Here is a 7062-nt window from a genome sequence, read left to right on the forward strand (position 1 = left end):
TTCTTTTTTGATATAGGCATTAAGAGCAATAAATTTCCCTTTTAGCACTGTCTTTGCTGCATCCCATAGGTTTTGATATGCTGTGTTTTCATTTTCATTCACCTCGAGATATTTACTAATTTCTCTTGTAATTTCTTCCTTGACCTGCTGGTTGTTTAAGAATTGTGTTGTTGAGCCTCCATGTATTTGTGAATTTTCTGGCACTCTGCCTATTATTGATTCCCAACTTCATTCCTTTATGATCTGAGAAAGTGCTGTGTATGATTTCAATATTTTATATTTGTTGAGGCTTGCTTTGTGACCCAGCATATTGTCTATCTTTGAGAATGATCCATGAGCACTTGAGAAATAGGTGTATCCTGATGTTGTGGGGTGTAGTGTCCTATAAATGTCTGTTAGGTCTACCTCATTTATTGTAATATTCAAATTCTCTGTTTCTTTATTGATCCTCTGTCTAGATGTTCTGACTATTGATAAGAATGGGGAATTGAAATCTCCAACTATTATGGTAGATATGTCTATTTCCCTCTTCAGTGTTTGCAGTGTATGCCTCATGTATTTTCGGGCATTCTGGTTTGGTGCATAAATATTTATGATTGTTATGTCTTCTTGTTTAATTGTTCCTTTTATTAGTAGATAGTATCCTTCTTTGTCTCTTTTCACTGTTTTACATTTGAAGTTTAATTTGTTAGATATTAGTATAGCTACTCCTGCTCTTTTCTGGTTGTTATTTCCAAGAAATATCTTTTCACAACCTTTCACTTTCAACCTATGTTTATCTTTCGATCTAAGATGTGTTTCCTGTAGACAGCATATAGAATGATCCTGTTTTTTAATCCATTCTGCCAGTCTATGTTTTTGATTGGGTAATTCAGTCCATTAACATTTAGTATTATTACTCTTTGGGTAGTACTTTCCTCTGCCATTTTGCCTTTTGTATTTTATATATCATATCTAATTTTCCTTCTTTCTATACTCTTCTCCACACCTCTCTCTTTTGTCTTTTCATATCTGTCTCTAGTGCTCCCTTTAGTATTTCTTGCAGAGTTGTTCTCTTGGCTACAAATCCTCTCAGTGACTTTTTGTCTGAAAATGTTTTAATTTCTCCCTCATTTTTTAAGGACAATTTTGCTGGATATAGAAATCTTGGTTGACAGTTTTTCTTTTTTAGTAATTTAAATATATCATTCCACTATATTCTTGCCCGCATGGTTTCTGCTGAGAAATCTACACATAGTCTTATTGGGTTTTCCTTGTATGTGATGGATTGCTTTTCTCTTCCTGCTTTCAAGATCCTCTCTTTCTCTTTGACCTCTGACCTCCTGACTAGTAAGTGTCTTGGAGAACATCTTTTTGGATCTATTCTCTTTGGGGTGCACTGCACTTCTTGGATTTGTAATTGTAAGCCTTTCATAAGAGTTGGAACATTTTCCGTGATAACATCTTCCATTAGTTTTTCTCCTCCTTTTCCCTTCTCTTCTCATTTCGGGACACCCACAGCACATATATTTGTGCACTTCATATTATCATTCAATTTCCTGAGCCCCTGCTCATATTTTTCCATTCTTTTCCCTATAGTTTATGTTTCTTTTTGGATTTCAGATATTCCACCCTCCAGTTCACTAATTCTAAACTCTGTCTCTTGAAATCTACCATTGTAGGTTTCTATTGTTTTTTTTCAATTCTTCTACTGTATCTTTCATTTCCATAAGTTCTGTGATTTGTTTTTTCAGACTTTCCATTTCTTCTTTTTGCTCATTCCTTGCCCTCTTCATGTCCTCCCTCAATTCATTGATTTGGTTTTTGAAGAGGTTTTCCATTACTGTTCATATATTCAGAATTAGTTGTCTCAGCTCCTGTATCTCATTTGAACTATTGGTTTCTTCCATGCCTTCAATTTTCCTGGTGTGATTTGTTATTTTTTGCTGGTGTCTGGACATTTAATTACCTTAATTAGTTTATTCTGGAAATTTTTTTCACTAATCTTACCTAGGGTTTTCTTGCTAGATGAGTTTGTTGTCTATCTGTTCCTTGACCTTCAGTTCTGCTTTTTATGTATCTCTAGCTTAAGGTTTGTTTAAAAGAGGGTAATTTTTCAGTTCTTGTTTTCTTGTTTCTTGTCCTGCTTGTAAGGTGCCTTATCCCTCCCCATCCTCAGGAGGGTCTACATAGGTATTACAGACTCCAGCCAGCTTTTCCCAGACTAAGCTGGCCTCCTTTCATGGGAAAGGAATCACCTGCATCAGTTTTTCCTGAGTGTGAGACACAGCAGGTTGAAAGAATTTCCTGTGAAGTCTCTGGGCTCTGTTTTTATTATCCTGCCCAGTATGTGGCTCTTGTCTGTCTGTGGGTCCCCCCAGCAAAAGATGTTGTGGCTCCTTTAACTTTGGAATGCTCTCCCTGCTGGGGGCATGGTGGAGACACAGGAAAGATTGTAGGCTGGTTTTAATGGCTTCAAATTGCGATGACCTGTGGTCTGAATTCCTTGAGAGAAGGATTCCACCTGAGTTGCATTTCACCCCTCCCATGGGGAAGTTTTAGGCAGGAGAAAGCCCTGAAAGCATCCTGTTTCTGCATATGCCTGTGTAATCCTGCCGCTGAATCCAGAGGCAGCCAAGCCTCCATAGAAACAGCCACAGAAGGCTCCATTTAATCCCCTTTCCTCTTTTTTGGTTAGCCCAGTAGGCGACCTCTGCCTTGACCAGTTTTGCCTGAGCTGGAAGCCTATTTTTAGTAGTCAGAATTTGTTTATTAATGCCACTATTGGTGTTTGGTTGGACTCAGTCTCTGCTACTATTAGAATTTCTTTCCTTTCCCTTCAGGAAGCTGCCTGTGTTTGGGGGGGTTGCTGGGTGCTGGCCAGTGTGGCTTGGGGAACTGTGTGTGGCTTGGGGAACTCACTGTTCTGGAGACTCATAGCCAGTCCAGCTGGTCCAGACTGGGGTATGCTGTGTGTCCAGTCACTGTCGTGGCTTCAGGAGCTGTTCTGTATTGTTTCTGGTTATTCAGTAGTTGCTCTGGAGGATGAACTAAAACACGTGCACATTACTAAGCCACAATCTTGGCCCCCCTCCCATTTCCCTAAATTTGAAACCACTTATTTCTGTCATTAGTTGCTTCCTTACTCTGAATCTGTCTCTTTCTTTATTAGGGAAAGGAAAGTGATACAATAATTTTCTATTACCTTTCCAATAGAGCTAAAGAATCTAAAATGTAGATGGATCTAAAATACTAAATATTGGCCATGTGTATATGAAATACAAATCATTTTAGCTCAAAGAGTTTAAACTTCAGAAATGCAGTGGGAACACTAATGGGGGCCACAAGCCCTCTAAATCAGGGAGAAAAAGTATTTAAAAATGTGTTGACAAATAAATTGAGCATAGGCAATAGAATGTCCCATCTGAGTATTGCACATGTCACAAAAAATGGTTGAAATAACAAGTTTCTTTTTCTAATGTACTGACAAAAATTACTTACAAGTCACAGTAAGAGAACAGGGCAAGAGAAAAAGATACATTTTTCAATATGATATCTCATATGAATACTAAGAGAACTGAAAAAACAAAATCTGAAGTCAATATAGAATCACCTCCAAAAAGACAATTTATTTTTTAAGGAAAACACATTTTACCCTAGTGTGGTTTGCCTTCAAGGTCGAGAACATCCAGGCCCTGCTGTAGGATCATTAGAGAAGAAGACAAAGATTTTCTGAGGTCCTGAATGGAAAATGTTGGGTTCCATTTAAGAAAGCCCTTTCTACATGTAAGAAAGTGAATACCCAATGCCCAACATGGGAATAAAGAGTCACATAGTACTCTACATTCAGTAATGACATGAATGAAATCCCAAAGGAAATTAGCCCTTCAAGGAACAGACAAAGCAGCCATATCTCTGAGGTTTATGTGAAGGTAGAATCACATGTTCTAAGTTCTGGCCTGATATAATTAGAGGTTATCAGTGTATATTCAAGAGACAGTGTTCTTTTCTACCACTGTAAAGCATTAATGTTCTGATATTGAATAATTACACATTATTTGATTAATTATCAACTACACTTTTAAGCTGTTTAGATCCGGAAGAAGGAAGGGAAATATAGATACAATCTGATTGAATAAATTCTTCATTCATTTACTTACTTGCAGTTGTAAACTAAATGTTTATTATTCAGGGCCTCTGTAAGACCCCTGGAGACTAGTAATTGAAATTGAAATATGTGTAGCAACAGACTAAATTTCCTTCTGAGTTCCTATACCCAAAAAACCTATTTTCCAAAGGTAAGAATTAAGTTGTAAGACTCCATCACAGACTAGAGTAGCAATCATAAGCCTGAGACAAACAACTGGAAAGGTAGCTGGAGGGGGAGACAGGATGAAGACTGATGAAATATTCTTAAAGGAGAAGTCCAAATGTCAAATATCAAGAGAGAACTCTCCTAAAATGTAGTAACCCCTTAAATCTTTCTGTGGTCTTTGAGGCAGATACTTCAAATTGTCCCTTTCAACTTCCATTTCACCCTTCTAATTGGAGAAGTTAGAAAACTCAGAAGTACATTGCCACATGTGCTTGGTCCTAGCACTCTGAGTGTGAATAGATTTACTTGTGGGAGATTTGGAAAGTAGAAGTGAGCTGAAGACCATCTTCTTTTGGACCAGCAAACAATAGAAACCCAGTGGTTAGATGTCACTGCCATCACCAGACTGGGGATATCAGACTCATGGGATTCTGAATATGAGAGGCAGCTTCCTGACCTGTGAACCCCAGCACTCTCCATATTCTTATCATCTCTTCCTCCATCACTCACACATATTTTTTAACACTTTTTAAAATAAATAAACAAACATGCAAATATTAGGTATGAAGTTTTGGTTTGTCTTTTTTAACATATTCCTTAAATGAAACCAGCCAACCAGGTGGAAAAACTGATGAGTGTATTCAGAATTCTGATATTCTCACATCTGTGCTCCTTATCACAAAATTCTGAGTGGCCTAAACAAACAACAAGATAGAAGCACCAGGAAGCAAGTCATTGCAAAGGAAAATTTTCCAGACATGGTTCTGTGTTTTTAAGTTTATGAATTGTGAAGACTCTTTTTTATGAAACACTTTCAGTGTATGTTTTTTTTGTCTCATCTTCAGAGCAATCTTTAAAGGTAGATGATACTCTTCCTATTTTACAAGTAAGCAAACTAATACTCAAAGAAATTATTAAAGTGATGTACCAAATAAAGGAGGAACCAGAACTTCAGTTTGGTCAAGCTGGCTTTAGAGTCTGTTTTAGTTTTAATTTTATTATACCAGGCTGCTTCCATATACTTCTATTTCAGCTATATTTTGATGAAGTCCTTTTTATAATATATACTTCTCTGATTTAAAAATTTATTGTAGGGGGCAGGCATAGGTGGTTCAGTGGCAGAGTTCTCTCCTGCAATGCTGGATACTTGGGTTAGAATCCCAGTGCTTGCCCATGTTAAAAAAAAACAGTATTATATGTGCTGTGCAACAGTGATTCTGTGGTGGAATTCCCGCCTGTCATGCTGGAGACCCAGGTTCGATTCCCAGTGCCTCTGCATGGAAAAAAATATATATATATATATATAGCAACTACAAGATTTTATTGATGATTCAAAATAATCATTGTTAGCATTGGTTGTATTATGCTGCAGATGGTTAAATCAGCATATGTGATATTTGATGGGATGGCATTAGAACTGACAGTAGCAAGTAACTCTGGAACTTGCTTTCATGCAAGTGATGTATCTTTGTCATGCAAGTAGAGTCAAATGGGTCCTTAGTTATAATCAAGTGGGAAGTATGACACAGAATAACTTTTTGTAAAAACATTTAGTGAATCAAAGACTAATACTGAATAGAGGAAACAATCTTTTTTGCTATTGATGCCTGCATCTTTTGAGTTGTCTGTGTTGTGTGAAAGGTGGACAGCCATTAGTTAGATTCACTCATTCTTTTGTTGATTTTTTCAAAAGTCATAGATGAAAGTAAACATTCTAATTTGGTAATTTGTGTTATGATGCTTTGAGTAGTGGACTCCTATCAAAATCCTACAGACATTAAACCCAAAACGACACTTCTAAAATAATATTGTTAAGCAAAATATTCTTTAGTCTATCAGTAGAAATCCTGGCACAAAGAAAATTGAAAATTTAGTTAATGGTGTGATATGATTGATAGACTTGTGTGATAAGTACTGACTGTATGGTAAAACAACATTTTCATGAAAAATCTTCAAATATTTTATATTCTGAGAAATAATACCCTAAGTAAATCAGCAACATGGCAAACATATAAGGAATAGAAGGCTGGAAAAAGATTAAAATACAACACCCTTCTTCACTAAAGGTGACCACTTGAAAACCCTTATCATTTGTAATGTTGTAGTTCTGAAATATATTTACATGGAAGGGGGGAAAGATCAAGAACAGTAAAGTAGTTTTTAGTCTATCTATGCTTGAGTAACTTTATAAAACATAGCAAATGTGAAAACTCAGAAAAATCTAAAAGACTTAAATTTTCAAGTCTCCAAAGATTTATTCTATGGGATGTTGTCTATAAAAATAAATGACCTCTGTTTATTTTCCTGAATCTAGTTCACTATCTGTTCCCAGAGTGGAAGTTAAAAGTCTCCAGAATAAGCCAATTTCTTTAGTTTTTGTAAGTAAGATTGCTCAGAACTGGGTTCTATGAAACATGTTTCATACAGCTACATTTGCATTTTCATTTAACATGTGTCAGAAACAGGCACACCTTCGTATATTTGTAGAGTATTACGTACCTAAAAGACCACTAATTTTGTGTTTGTTTTCTCTTTTTGAGTTATATTATATATTCACATACCACATAGTTGTCCAAAGTGTACAATCGGGGGATCACAATATCACCTTGTACCTGTGCATTCATGACAACTGATTTTTGAACATTTTCCTCACTCCCAAAAACCTTAAATAAGAAAAAAAATAAAATAAAAAAGTGCACCCCATATGATAGCATGCCCCTCTATTGTTTATTTATTTTTGTCTTTTTTATTCTTACTCATCTTTTCAT

Source organism: Tamandua tetradactyla, chromosome Y (genome assembly GCF_023851605.1).
Source record: "Tamandua tetradactyla isolate mTamTet1 chromosome Y, mTamTet1.pri, whole genome shotgun sequence".
NCBI lineage: Eukaryota > Metazoa > Chordata > Mammalia > Pilosa > Myrmecophagidae > Tamandua > Tamandua tetradactyla.